We start from the raw sequence: 15,572 nt of genomic DNA, 5'->3' as shown, positions 1-15,572 counted from the left end.
ATAATGGGTCAGAGGACACTTGCCTTCACCAGGTTGTTGCTCAAGAAGATCTTCAGCAACACACTAAGGAACCACGGATTGCTCGTTGTCTAAATAAAGCGATCATGCATTCAATACATTTGGTTAATGACAAATAAACAACACATCAATCATGTACAAACATGGGAACACATCTCAAATAGAGAAGTGTAAACTCAAAAGGGAGTTTAAATTATAGGGGAAACTAATCTCATTAAGTAGTTGATTATTCTTTAAGTGTTGTCCATGATGACATAATCTAATTCTATTTCTTTTAATGAGACATAAGAGTTACACCAGAGATAAATTCATACATCACATGTTATTATCTTCCCAATATTAAACATCTATTTACCACTAGGGTTTCCCTTTTTATTTATTTTATTAAGTGAATAAATCAATACATATACTAATTCATAGTTAGACATAAAAATTAGAGTGTGTAGATTGTGAATGGAACTAATTTATTTAAATAGAGAATATTTCTATGAACTTTTTGCAATTTGAATCACTAAATTTGGAGTTCGTATGCAAAAGATATGAAATAAATAAGTTTGGGAGTTTAAAATATGAAAATAGGTCTAATTTTGTAATTACTTAAAAGCCTAGGGTTCAATCTGCAAGATTACAGGGGCCTGCGCGCAAAAACCAGGGATGGCAGGTTGATTCCCAACAAACCAAGGGTCTCTTTAACAAAACTACCGCGCGAAGGGGTATCGGTTCGCTCAACCGTGAGATCTAAAATCAACGGTCGAGATTAGATCCACAGGCAAGTGCGTGGGCGCGGTTGCAGGCGCGCACTGACCAGTGGGCCAGGGCAGTCAGCGACCGAGGCGGGGAGGGCGGATTGACCGGCCAGGCCCAGTGCTAGGGGCACAGGCGACCGACAGGTGGGTCCGGACGCAGGGCGCGCGTGCGCGAAGCGGTATCCCGTGATCTGGGTCGTGCGATAGAGATCGGATGGTGCAGATCAACACTGGAGGGCTGATGGCTGCGGGCGGCGCCGCTCCTTCTCGCGACGGTGAGGTCACCGGAGTTGGGGCGGGTGCGTGCTACGGCGGTTCCGGGGTTGGCTAAAAATGAAGAGGAAGACGCGGCGAACTCACTGGTGGGGATTTGACTACGAGACCGGGGTCAGAGAGGGGAGAATAGCGGAGGGAGAACTCCGAGCGAGTCGGGGTTGTTCCGGTGAGGAATTCCGGCCGCAGGGAGGGGGTCTGAGGCGTGCTAGGGCCTGGACTAACTTCAGCAGAGCTAGGGGAATGCCAGGGACCGACGAGGGGGCACTCGACCAAACCAATTTGGCCGGTCACCGCACGGGCGCGGCGGACTGCCACGCCCGAACTCCGGCGAAGCCGAAATTGGCCGACGACAAAGCATAATTGGGGAAACTGAGCATGGGAACGAGTGGCTCACCTCGGGGCGAAGCTCGGAGTCGCTTGGCATAGCTTCTGGTGAGCAAGGTAACCGACACGGCGGGCGTGGGTCTCCGGCGAGGTCGAGCGGCGTGGGTAGAGCGAGAGAGAGAGCGAGAATGTGCAAAATAGGACGAGGGAGCGAGTGCAGGTGCGGGCGGTGCTAAAAAAGGAGTTGGGGTGCGTGGGCATGCGACGTGGCTGGGGATCTCGACGTGCGTGCGCGAGTGCTGGTCCACGGTAGGACGCGGAGAAGGCGGAGCTGATAGGGGGATCCCACGGCACAGTGAGAGGGAACGGGCGCACGGGGGAAACGGTTCAGCGCGCTGACAAGGCGGGCCCGAGAGGCAGAGAGGGAGAGGAGCGCATGGGCGAGGGCAACTAGCGCCGACAGAGTGGCCCCACTAGGCAGAGGGAGAGGGGAGAAGGCGCGGGCTAAGGGGAAACGCCGCTGACAGGTGGAGCCCACCTATCAGGCGGCGTGGGCGCGCGCGTGCGGTCCCGCTGGGCTGGACTGGGCCAGTTTGGGCTGCTTTTGGTTTTTCTATTTTCCTGGAATTTCTAATTGCTTTTCTATTTCTTTTTCTCTAGGGTTTTCAATTCAAATTCAAACTAATTCAAACATGTGCAACAATTCAAAGAATATTTAAGCTCAGCATGATGCCACATTTCATGGCTCATAATGTTTTGACAAAATAAATAATTAATCCCTCCCTAATTAAGCTAAATCTACTCAAAAGGAAAAAGAGAGAGAGAAGCTAGAGAGAGATAGAAACTAGAGAGAGAGAAGAGTAACACCTAAATTTGGATGATAATAAGAAAGAAATTTAATACCCCAAATTCAGGGTGTTACAGACCTATCCCCCTTAAAAAGAATCTCACCCTCGAGATTCAAGGCTGGCTAGCAAAGAGTTCAGGGTACTTGGCTTTCAAATCATCTTCTCTTTTCCCACGTTGCTTCTTCTTCTAAGTGATGACCCCATTTGACTTTGCACATCCTGATGGTGCTTCTCCGAGTGACCCGATCTGCTGTCTCCAAAATCTGAGTTGGCTTCTCAATATATGTCAGATCTTCTTGAACTTCAAGGTCCTCTGTTGACAACTGCTCTTCTGGCACTCTCAAGCATTTCTTCAGCTGAGACACATGGAATACGTCATGCACGGCTAACAGACTCTCTGGTAAACTGATTTGATATGCCACTTCTCCGCGCCTTGCTTGAATCTGGTACAGTCCGATGTATCGAGGTGCTAGCTTGCCTTTGACTCCGAATCTTTTGATTCCTCTGATCGGTGACACCTTTAAGTAGACATAGTCTCCTACTTCAAAACTCAGTTCTCTTCTTCGGGTGTCAGCATAGCTTCGCTGTCTGGACTACGCTCTCTTCAGATTATCTCGAACCATTCTGATGTTCTCTTCGGCTTCAAGCAAAATATCTGGACCGAACACCTGCCTTTCGACAGGTTGGTCCCAATGCAATGGATTTCTGCAATTCCTCCCATAAAGTGCTTCGAATGGTGACATCTTCAGACTGGCCTGATAGCTGTTGTTGTAAGAGAATTCTGCATACGGTAGCCTTTTGTCCCAACCTATCTTGTCTTGCAAAGCACAAGCCCTCAACATGTCTTCAAGGATCTAGTTGGTTCTCTCTATTTGACCATCTGTCTGCGGGTGATAAGCTAAGCTGAACTTCAAGTGTGTGCCCAAGGCTTCATGTAACTGCTGCCAAAAATGAGAGGTGAACTGAGTGCCTCTATCTGATACTATCTTCTTTAGAACGCCATGTAAGCACACAATCTGACACATGTATAGTTCGGCCAACACTGCACTGTTGTAGGTGGTCTTGACTAGTATGAAATGGGCCGCCTTTGTCAAACGATCCACTACTACCCAAATGGAGTCATAACCAGTACGAGTGTGAGGCAAACCGACTATAAAATCCATCCCAATCTCATCCCACTTCCACTGAGAGATCTACAATGGCTGCAACAAACCTGCAGGTCTTTGATATTCTGCTTTAATCCTATGACAACTGTCACATACAACCACATACTCTACTATCTCCCTTTTCATACCGTAGCACCAAAATCATTTCTTCAGGTCTTGGTACATCATCTCGCTACTAGGATGTAAAGAATATGTTGTCTCATGAGCTTCCTTGGGAATCAGTTCCCAGATCGATTTGATGTCAGGAACACACAGTCTATCCTTGAACCATACCACTCCTTCTGCGTCTTCAAGGAAATCCTTGCCTTTTCCATATACGAACAGCTGTCGGATCTCGTTGATCTTCTCATCATCCTTCTGGCCCTTCCTAATGTCTTGCTCTAAAGTGGGTTCCAATTCATTTGTCACTCCTTGAGTGTTGTTCAGAAATCCGAGACTCAATCTGTCGAATTCCTTTGCTAGCTCATACGTCATGGGGTGAGCGGCCAACATATTAACTTGACTCTTTCTGATTAGAGCATTTGCAACCACATTTGCTTTGCCTGAGTGATCATGAATCTCCAGCTCATAATCTTTGATCAACTCTAGCCATCTTCGCTGCCTCATGTTTAGCTCTAACTGAGTGAATATATACTTGAGACTCTTGTGGTCCGTGTAGATATCACACTTCTGCCCATACAAATAATGCCTCCAGGTCTTTAGTGCATAAACCACTGCTGCTAGCTCCAGGTCATGAGTAGGGTAATTCCTTTCATGAACCTTAAACTGTCGGGACGAGTATGCCACTACTCTCCCTTCCTTCATTAACACTCATCCCATGCCGGTGTACGAACCATCACAATATAATGAGAATGACTTGTGGACATCTGGCAGAATTAATACTGGCGTTGTTGTCAATTTCTCCTTCAATGTCTCAAAGGACTTTTGGCATGCTGGGGTCCACTTGAACTCAACCTTCTTTGCCAACAGTGTTGTCATTGGCCTGGCAATCTTGGAGAAACCTTCAATTAGACGCCGATAGTAACCGGCCATTCCAATGAAACTCTTGATTCCTCGGACATCTTTTGGTGCTTTCCAATCTAGAATCGCTGCTACCTTCTTCGGATCTATAGACAATCCCTCTTGGTTTATGATGTGACCCAAGAACAAGACTTCACTGATCTAGAACTTGCACTTGCTAAGCTTGGCATACAACTGGGAATGTCGTAACCTCTGCAGTACTTTTCTCAAGTGCTCTTCATGCTCTTCCATGAACACACTGTTCATCAAGTACATGAAATAAGCATGCGCATTCGTCAACCCGAATGACATGACTATGAACTCATATAGTCCATACTTGGTGATAAATGTTGTCTTTGGTATATCAGAAGGTCGGATTCTGAGCTGATGGTAACCTGACCTCAGATCTATCTTCGAGAACACACTGGCTCCTCTCAACTGATCGAATAGGTCCTCGATTCCAGGTAGGGGGTACTTGTTCTTGACAATGACTTAATTCAAAGCTCTATAATCAATGCACATCCTCTTCGTACCATCCTTGTTCTCCACAAATAGCACTGGGGCTGCCCAAGGTGAGGTACTTGGTCTGATGTAGCCTTTCTCTAACAACTCATCAATCTGCTTCTTGAGTTCCACCAATTCTGGTCCGGACACTCGATATGCTCTCTTGGAAATAGGGGCGGTACCTAGTATAAGTTCAATGGCAAATTCAATCTTCCTTTCAGGTGGCATACCTGGTAACTCCTTAGGAAACACATCTGGGAATTCTAAGACTACATTGATAGCCTCTGATGGTTCAATCTCCTGAATATGGGCGGTGACTTGGTGATAGCTTCCTTTCCTTGGTCCAGACAAGACCAACTCCACTAACACTTCTTCTCCTGATAAGGACACTAACTTCGTCGTTCTCTTGTCAGAGCTAAGACTGGCTTGATACTTGGTTAGCCAATTCATCCCTAGGATGACATCTATAGTCGCATCATGGTTACCCATAACTATTAGATCAGCGTGGAACTCTATCCCCCTTATTTGAACTCTTGCACTAGGGTAAAATCTATCTGTTTGGGTTCTCCCACCAATTGAACTAACCCTCATAGGTGGATACATGGGTGCTATTGGTATATTGTGTGATTCTACCCATGATACAGTCACAAAAGAATGCGTTGCTCCAGTATCAAATAACACATTTGTAGAATGGTACTCAACTAAGAACGTACCTAGTGCCACTCCTGGGGTCTCCTGAACTGTGTTGACCTCCAGGTGGTTCACCTTTCCGTACTGGACTCGAGGCTACCCACGGTTGTTGCCTCCATGATGCAATGCATTCTGCTTGATTGGGGCATTGGGAGCTGGCTACTGCTGAGCTGCTTTCTTTGGGTAATGATTCACCCAATGGCCTTGTTCCCCACAGTGGAAACATGCACGACTTCCTCCTTGCGCTGGCGCTGCTTGGTTGCTCTGGTTGGTTGCTGGGGCAGGAAGGCGGGGTGCCTGGTTGCTCTGATGCTGATATTGATTTCCTCCCTACTGGTTGTTCTGATGGTACTGTTGCTGCTACTGAGGAAACTGCCTCTGGTACTGCTGCTGCAGGTTCTGACGCTGATGCTGGTGCTGGTGACGCTTGAATTGCTGAGGTGGGTTGTCTGAGTAGCGGGGACGGCTGCTACTCCCGACCTGAGATCCACCAATCTTGCGTTTCATGTCCTCCATCTCCCGACGCTTCCTCTCAGTCATAATAGCTCTATCGATCAAATGCTGAATGGTAGGGAAAGTGTGGTTCATCAGCTGGTAGTGGAGGGGATCAACCAATCCTCTCAGGAAGCGGTACTGCCTCTTGGCATCCATGTTGACATCTTCTGGGGCGTAACGTGACAGCTGCAGAAACTTGTCCTTGTACTCACTAACAGATAGGGGACCTTGCTTCAAGGCGAGAAATTCCTCCTTCCTCACTATCATCAGTCCCTCGGGCACATGTTAGCGACGGAAGTTGTCCCTAAATTCCTCCTAGGTGATGGCTTCAGAGTTGGCATGGGTGGCGAGGTAAGACTCCCACCAAGACTGTGCTGCTCCCCTTAGCTGTCGAGGACCATACAACACTTTCTCACGATCGTTGCACTGAGCAGTGTGCAACTCATGTTTCACGGTACGCAGCCAATCTTCGGCATCCATGGGATCAGCAGAATGGGCAAAGACAGGGGGATGACCCCTCATGGATTATGTCTGCTTGTCTCTGGCACCTGTGGCATCTGGACTTGCACCTGATGTTGAGGTGGGGGTCGCTGCTGCTGCACCTGCTGCATCACTGCTAAGGTCTGACCAATTGCTTGGACTGCTGGGTCTGCAATAGGAACATCTGCTCAATGGTCATCGGTGGTGGCGGTGGCAACTGCTACTGAGCTGCATCTTCCTGGGGTGCTTGCTGTTCTGGCTGAGCACGCCTTGCACCTCTGCGCCTGTTCTCAGACATCTGTAGAAATCACACACATATCAGATCTGACTCTGCAGTCTTTCAACATAAGAAAAGATGTATAGAAAATCGTCATAGCACTGAACACTGTTCACTTTTTCTGCCACTCTGTTGTGTCAGCCAAAAAACTGTGTTCAGCTTTTTGAAAACCGGGGCTCAACCGGTTTTTGTGCAAAAAGTCAAAAACGGCTAGTTTTGGAGCCCCACCTATATATACTCACTCCTACATCTCTGTCCCATAGCAGAGCACGATTTGAACTCCATTTCTAACCTAAGAAACACCTCTCACTCTCTCTCACACATCTCTTGCCTCTCCCATTTCAAATCTTTGGAGAGAAATCTTTGAGTGAGCTTGAGAGCTGCAGTTTTTGTGCTTCATCTCTAAATCCCTCTTGCTCTTCTTCATTCGAGCTTTGGTACTACATCGAGTTCTTTGTGGATTCATTACTCTTGGAGCTTCTAGCTCCTAGACGACTAGGTGTCTCTTGTGAGTCTCCAAATCTTGTGGAAGACCACAAGAAAGTTTGTATTACCCGCTCGTTTGAGCAAAGCTTAGTGTGTGTGCTTGACCTTTGTGGTCAGCAAAGGGAGGATTGGGGTTGAAAGAGACCCGACTCTTTGTGGGTGCCTCAACGAGGAAGTAGGGCACCTTGGTGATGTGACCGAACCTCGGGATAAATCTTGTGTCTCTTGTGTTCTTGCTCATTGTGTTTGTTCGTGTTCTTTGTTCTCTCACCATTGCGTGGAAGATTTGTTTATATCTTTTTGGTGTGTGGATTTTGAGAAGTGCCCTTCTCAGATCTACTACTTTGAACCATGTGGATCAACTAGAACATCTCATTTCCAAAGTTAACTGGGTGAATTTCGAGATCAATTCAGTTTATATCTCATTCTTTAGTTGAGCTCGTGCTGAACCGGTTTTACCCAGTTCGTTTCTAGTTTTTATTGAAAAAGTTTCCACTTGCCTATTCACCCCCCTCTAGGCAACTTTCAGCTAGCGAACATCGGTGGCTTGTGGCTCATGAACTCCCGGTGCTTGTCCAGGGGTGGAACTGTGGTGGTGGTGGAGGCAATGGTGCTTGCTGTTATCGCACCATTCGCTCTTGGCACATCTCCTCCCTCATCTCCTGCCCTTCTTGGCGCATCTCTTGACGCTCCTATCGCATCTGCGCCTGTATATCCTGCATCGTGTTCGCTAGTTGTTGCAGCATCTGCATCTGAGCTGCTCTAGATCAGTCCCAGCTGGTGGAGGATTCGGAGGATTCATCTTAGGTTGCTGTTGTCTAAGCACCCTCCGGTTGAATGGGTTGGCAGGTAGATCAATTTTGCCTCCCTTCCTGGTATTGACCATCTGGTTAGAAACACATGATAAGAAAGAACTGTAGAAAAGACGAGTAATTACGAGACATGTTACTTTGGGGGTTTTATTAGCTAAGTAGATTAGTGTGTCACCTACTAAAGCTAATATATTACCTTATGGTGGTACATGCTAAGATGCTCGACTATTCTATTTCAATCAATCAAAGAAGCAAATCAGGCATTTATCATCAGAACAATCAACCAACATTTTTAAATAGAGAAAATAATTTTAATTTCTGTCTTAGGTCTCCTATCTCTTTAAAAGGGTCGTCAATGTAGGATTCCAAAGTGTGAAATCTATCTTGTCTTAGAGTAGAAAAGATAAGGGTAATCAGAGCAGAACAGCAAAAGGTGAGACAGTGTAACACCCTGATTTTGGGGGTATAAAATTTCTTTCTAATTATCACTCAAAATCATGTGTTACTCTTCTTTTTCTCACTCTAGGCTTTCTCTCTCTCTAGATTCTTTCTCCCTTTTTCCTTTTTATTAGAAATAGCTTAAACTAGTGGAGGTTAATTATTTATTTTTGCCAAAACCTTATGAGTCATGACATGTTGCATCATGCTGAGCTTAAAATATTCTTTGAAGTGTTGCACAAGTTTGAATTTATTTGAATTTGAAACCTAGTTTGAATTTGGATTTGAAAACCCTATAGAAAAAGAAATGGAAAAGGAATTAGAAAATTCAGAGAAAAAGAAAAGGATAAAGCAGCCCAGCCGGCCCAAGTCGGCCCAGCCAGCCCGTGCGCCCGTGCTCCCTCGCGCGCGCCGTCCCTCCCTCGCTCGCTGCCTAGTGGGGCCAACCAGTCGCTGAGCCGTTGCCCCGCATGCCCCTTTCTTCTCTCTCTCCGCCGTGGGCCTGCCCTGTCAGTTCCGCCCCCTCCGCGCTCGCCGTGGACCGGTGCGTGCGCACTCGCGCACGTCGCCAGATTTCTCGGCCACGACGCCCGCCCAGCTCCCTTGTTAGAGCCCCGCCAGTGCCCCGCGCACACCCCTTGCCTCATTTCGCTCAGCTTCACCCTCTCTCGCGCTCTGCCCACGCCGCCAGCCGCCGTCGGAGACCCGCGCCCGCGTTCCCAGCCATCCAGCTCACCGGAGACCGCTACAAGCCTCCTTGAGCTCCGCCTCGAGGTGAGACACTCGTCCTCGTGCCCAATTTCCCTTTATTGTGCCCTGTGTTCGGCCAATTTCACCTTCGCCGGTGCTCGGCTGCGGCGGACCGCCGTGCTCGCGCGGTGGCCGACCGATTTAGCCCGGTCTAGTTCACCAGAGTAGGTCCCTGTGTCACCACTGCCTCTGCTGAAGCTAGCTCAGGCCTTAGCGCGCCTTAAGTTCCCTCCCCGTGGCCAGAATGGCTCACCGGAGTTACTTCGACCCGCCCGAGACCTTCTCACCGTCGTTCTCCCCTCTCCGCCCGTGGATTCATGGCCTCTTCCCCACCATTGAGTTCGCCGTGGCGCCCTCTCCGTCTCTGCCCAACTCCGGTGACCCCAGAGCCACCCTAGCCTGCGCCAGCCTCAACTCCGGCGACCTCACCGCCGTGGAGAGGAGCGGCGCCGCCCGTAGCCATTCAACCCCCTCGGTCTGATCCCCTCCGTCCGATTCAGATCGCATGGCTCAGATCACGGATAACGCTTCGCGCACGCGCACCTAACGCCCTGGCCCGCCTGTCAGCGCCCAAACCCTCTGGCGCTGGGCCCGCTCGGTTAGCGCACTCTCCCCCTCTATCGCTGACACTCCCTGGCCCGCCTGTCAGCGCCCAAACCCTCTGGCGCTGGGCCCGCTCGGTCAGCACACTCTCCCCCTCTATCGCTGACACTCCCTGGCCCGCCTGTCAGTGCTTACCCGCTCGCGCGCGCCCTCGGCCGCAGATCTAATCTCAGCCGTTGATTTTAGATCTGACGGTTAGATTCACCCGATACCCCTTCGCGCGGTAGTTTTCTTAAAAAGACCCTCGGTTTATTAGAAATCAACCCGCCGTCCCTAGTTTTCACGCGCAGGCCCCTGTAATCTTGCAGATTTAGCCCTGGACTTTTAAATATTCACAGAATTAGCCCTAATTTCATATTTTGAATTCCCAAACTTGTTTATTCCATAACTTTTGCATATGAACTCCAAATTTAGTGATTCTAATTGCAAAATGTTCATAGAATTATTCTCTGTTTACATAAAATGGTTTCACTTACTATCTGCACACTCTAATTTTTTGGATTGAATATGAACTAATGTAGATGTATTTTTATTTATTTAATAAAATAAATAAAAGGAGAACCTTAGAGATTTAAACATGTGTAAGCTTGTGAGATTAATAATGTGTATTACATAAGTTTACCTCTGTTCTAAATTTTAGGTCACAATAAAATAAGTTGATCTATGATTATGTACTTGTAAATAACACTTAGTGAAATAACAATCTATCAAATAAAGTAAATGTATGTTATAGTTCATGATATACCTTGAATTCATTATCCCTTATGAGGTATTGTGTCCTTTTAAGATGTGTTCCAATGTTTGTACATGTGTGGTGTGATGTTCATTTGTACTTTCCAAATGTATTGAATGCATGCTCGCTTTGTTTAGACAACGAGCAGTCCGAGGTTCCTGAGTGTGTTGTTGGAGACCTCCCTGAGCAGCAACCTGGTGAAGGCAAGTGTCCTCGGACCCATTATGTCCTACATACTTTATGATTCACTGTCCCGCATTACATTACTTAAACCTAAGGATTGACTAGCTTTCTATCTACTTTATCCTTGTTTACCTTTTGGGGTTATCATGGTTAGTATGTTGCTACTGCTTTAACTTAATCAACGAACAAGATGTAAACATTTATGATACGATATTGTTATCCTGATTATGTGGATGATCTTGTGATACCTTAGGGGGCTCAGGCCTTTTTCCTGAGTACCTCTCCGTAAGGACCTGTTCATGGAGTGACCACCCGGGATAACAGTACAACCATGAGGGTGGAATGGGACGCCCTTAGCTGATTAATTAGATGAACCTAGGGGTGTAGTTGGCTTTGTCGGAGGGCCATCAATGGGGGTTGGGGCGTAGTGCTCGCTCTGCCAAGGTTGGGGTGCAGAGGTTCTTTCGATTTGGTTTTGTTAGTCACCCACCTTGGTGAGGTGTACTGCGTTTGTACGACTGGCAAAACCTAACGAGCAGCTATGCACCAGGGGGGTCTTTGTAAAGGCTATGTAGTGTATCCCTGACCATTCACCTTGGTAGTGAATATCGGGTCTGTACAACCCAGGCTGGAAAAGGATCACGACTTGTGGGTAAAGTGTACAACCTCTGCAGAGTGTTAGAAACTGGTATATCAGTTGAGCTCACGGTTAAGAGGAGCCTTGGGATCCTCTTTGATTAGAAGAACTTTGGATACTTTTATGACGATGGTTAATAATGATGTTATAAATCTGATCTCTGGTATTTCCTCTTTTGAGGAGGTACTTCTGGGTAATAACTGGGTTTATTACTAAAACTTGGCTCTACTAATAATAATAAATACTTAACCAACTAAAAGCAACTATTTAACCTCAACTCCATATACAGCTAGTCCACTTTAGCCAAATGAGACATTTGTTGAGTACGTTGATGTGTACTCACCCTTGCTTTACACACCACCCCCACCCCAGGTTGTCCCCAGTGTACCCAATACTCAGGAGGTGATGCTGGCAACATGGAGGACTTCGAGGAGTTCCAGGATTACGACGAGTTCTAGTTTACTTAGTGGCAAACCCCCAGTCAGCTGCCTGTGTAGGCTTAGCTTCTACGTTCCGTATTTTCGCACTTTGGTAGTTATGTTAAAGACAATGGTTATGTAATAGACTCTGTGAATGTCTTGGACACCTTGTTGTAATAAAGTACCTTTCCTCTATTTATTTCGAGCATTGTGTGATGATGTCCAATTATGTAATCACTATGTACGTGAGTTCTGATCCTGGCACGTACATGGTTCGCATTCGGTTTACCTTCTAAAACCGGGTGTGACAGACAGGATCAAGATAAGTATAGTAAGAATCAGAGTAAGATAAGTGGGTAAGGGTTTTGTCCATTTCTATCTAGGTTTCGTCCTACAGTCAACATTTCCTCTGATACCACTTCTGTCACACCCGGATTTAAAGGATAAAGCTGGGTGCGTCTCATATGTGTGCCAAGGAAGAACAACACATATAATAACATAGTGTATAGAGATAAATGTCGCAATATCATGAAAGTATTTATTACATAGCGGAAGTCTTACAAAAATAAATGATAAATATAAAATGAACTAAGAGTTCATCCATGGTGCCATAAAGCTGACTGGGAGACACCACCTAGATCAAATCGTACTCCTCGTTGTACGGCTCCTCCTGGACAACCTGTTCTTCTCTTATGGGGGATTTATATATCGCAAGTGTGAGCTCACAAAATATCATAGCTCAACAAGTTGAAGGGAATAATGTGCATGAACTCACCAAAGGTGGGAGTTCATATGATGTGTAAGGCTGATCAACAATAGAGGTTAAAGCTGAGCATTGCTTTTAATAAGTTGGTCAAATTTTATTAGCAATTACTAGATGTAAGTAAATACCAAACCTTAATAATAATAGAACAAAATTAATAATAAATCCCATGCAATGCAAATGACAAACTGAATTTAGTTCCATAATTTAATCATGAGAGAGTCTTGAGTTGCTCATGACCGCGAGCACGACTAGTATACCAGTTTTACACTATGCAGCGGTTGTACCCTGTACCCACAAGTCATGTTACCCATCTGCCAAGGGGTCATGAATCCCATACACCTCTACCAAGGAAGCGAGGCAGTGTAACAGTACGAGGCATTTACAAAGTTCCACTAGCTTCAGAAAACCCACTAAGTTTCTAGAAAGAGCAATGCAGGAATCCCCCGTCTGACCGCCATCACAGCAAAATCAACCCGTGAATCTCCCTACATGCCTACTCCCCTACTGCCCTTGCCCCTATCGGGTAAGATAGTCCTCCACTAGCTTTCCTAGTTAGTCAGGGAAGGGCGTCCCATTCCACCCTTGTGGTGGCACGTGTTTCTCAAGTTAAGCTCTATGTTCCAATTAAAAATAATGATCTTGACATGAATAATAAATAAAATAATAGTATAATTGGAACATGAACATGATGTAATATTAAACCCAAAACCATATAGAGCAATAACAAAAACTACCCAAATAATTTAGGGGTGAACAAGGTAAAAAGATAACCAGACTAGGGTGACCTATTGTGTCCCATTAAAATTAAACCTATACATGAATAAATGGTTATAAAGAACATTATTGGGTAATAAAAGTGGTCAAGGGCACAACTTACCTTCAATGAGCTCCTGCTCAGCAACTTCTACCTGTTGAACACCAGACTCCTCTGCCACTGGCTCTTCTACTCGCCACAATACAAACAAGCATAGTACAAGGGAAAAATTAACATCACGCCAAACATGTATACAAAATGCATATTAATAATCTACACATTAAAATGATATCATAGGAAAAAGAATCACTAAATTCAGAGTTACAGATTTCGAGTTATGAATTTCTAAAGGTTTTATGTGTTTGGTACAAGATTAATTAAGTGGTCAAATTTAATATAGGTTTCATGCTAAAACATTATTACTGAGTGATAAACAATATTAAAACAAAATTATAGGAACTGGAATGGATCAATTTGGACTTAATATGAAATTTCTAGGGATTAAACAATTCTTAGCAATTATTCTTACACTAAAAATCAATTTCTATATTCCTTTAGTTCATTCCCCTGTTCTCTAGACTGCGCGTCAATTACCAGAAAGGACATGGTCTTTGGTGCAAAATATACCAAGACTCAGACTAACTCGAGGCTGGACCGTGGGTTGGATTCCAGAAAGATTAGGGTCTCTTATGTAAAACCGGTCGGCCGAAGGGGTATCAAACAACCAGCGTCGTCCGATCAAAATTCGATGTCCACGATTAGATCGTCGCGCTATTATAACGGAACACGGCGTTGGCCCCTGGATCCAGATCTAACGGTCGACATTCATTTAACTCTACACCAATCCTACCCGCTAATGAATAGATCTATGTGATGATTTAAAGTGTCCCAGATCCGTTCTGGACCGCGAGATCACGATCCAACGCCCTAGGGCCTACTGGCGAAGAGATACACGTGCATAAATCTCCATCGCCCGCGTGAAATCCTACGACACGCGATTCCCGGTCGCGTCCCCCCCCCCCCCGACCAGTCACCGGAGTTCAGCTCCCCCACGGCGGTGCCATCGCCGACCACTAGCCTATTCCCCAATTCCTGCCTAGAACACGAATCCAATGCTTGCAGCATGAAGCTAGGGCTAAGATGAAAGTATGGAGGGACTTATTACCGAGAGTCACGCGACCACTTCTTCTCTCCCCGAGGTTAGGCGGATTTTGCGACGGTGATGAGGTCCGGCGAGCAATTACGGGCACAGTCGACGAAGATCCCACGCGAGGCTGCATGGGAAGATCTCCACGAACGGTGGTGAGGCACCCAAGCCAATCACTCCGGTCCCAATGGCGGTGGGGGTATGCGGATTGATGGCAGCGATGTTATACCTCCGCACGGAATGCGGCGACGCAGTGGATGGCGCGGTGAAGCGGTGGCGAGAAAATGGGAGCACGAGCGGGCGAGGTTGTGGGGTCCGATATTTGTAGGCGAGGTGGGGTACGGGGCGGCTGCAACGGACTCCGAAGCTTGAAGTTGGGTAGGCGGCATGCGTGGAGGTGGGTGTCGCGCGGGGAAGACGGTAGCGCGTGGGTGCTAAGGGACTGTCCGGTGGGCCCCGCGGAGCAGCGACACAAGTGAAAACCAGACGCGCGAGGATGACAAGTGGGGGTCCCGGTGTCAGTGCGGGCTGCGGGGAGGGTAAGGTTTGTTGGGCCGGCCACGCCAGAATCGGCCAAGTGCAGGTAGTTTCTTTTTTTATTCTTTTCCTTTTTCTTTTCTTTTTCTCTTTATTTAAAATCCAAATTTGTATTCGAATCTAACTATAAATTTATACTCATTTTAAACATACCAATTGAGTACTCCAGTATGGGAGGTTTTTATTTAATTATATATTTTATTCTCTTTATTTTGGTGTAGTATTTTTCTCCTTTTCTCCCACTCTAAGTTGTAAATCAAGTCTTAATTTCAAATTTAGGCATCAATATATTTTATTGATATTGTTGTTATCATTATTTATAAATGCACAATCAACTAAACTCCAGCATGATGCATAGGTTAGTGAGGTGTAATTAGATACTTACTCACTTTGAATGTGTTTGTTCACATGTTCTAATATATAAGGAACAAAACTTTCAAGAAGATCAACTCTATTATCATTGTTTACACTTTTGGGTATTACA

This window comes from Zea mays, chromosome 4 (assembly GCF_902167145.1).
Source record: "Zea mays cultivar B73 chromosome 4, Zm-B73-REFERENCE-NAM-5.0, whole genome shotgun sequence".
NCBI classification, from domain to species: Eukaryota; Viridiplantae; Streptophyta; class Magnoliopsida; order Poales; family Poaceae; genus Zea; species Zea mays.
This window is presented reverse-complemented; position numbering follows the sequence as displayed.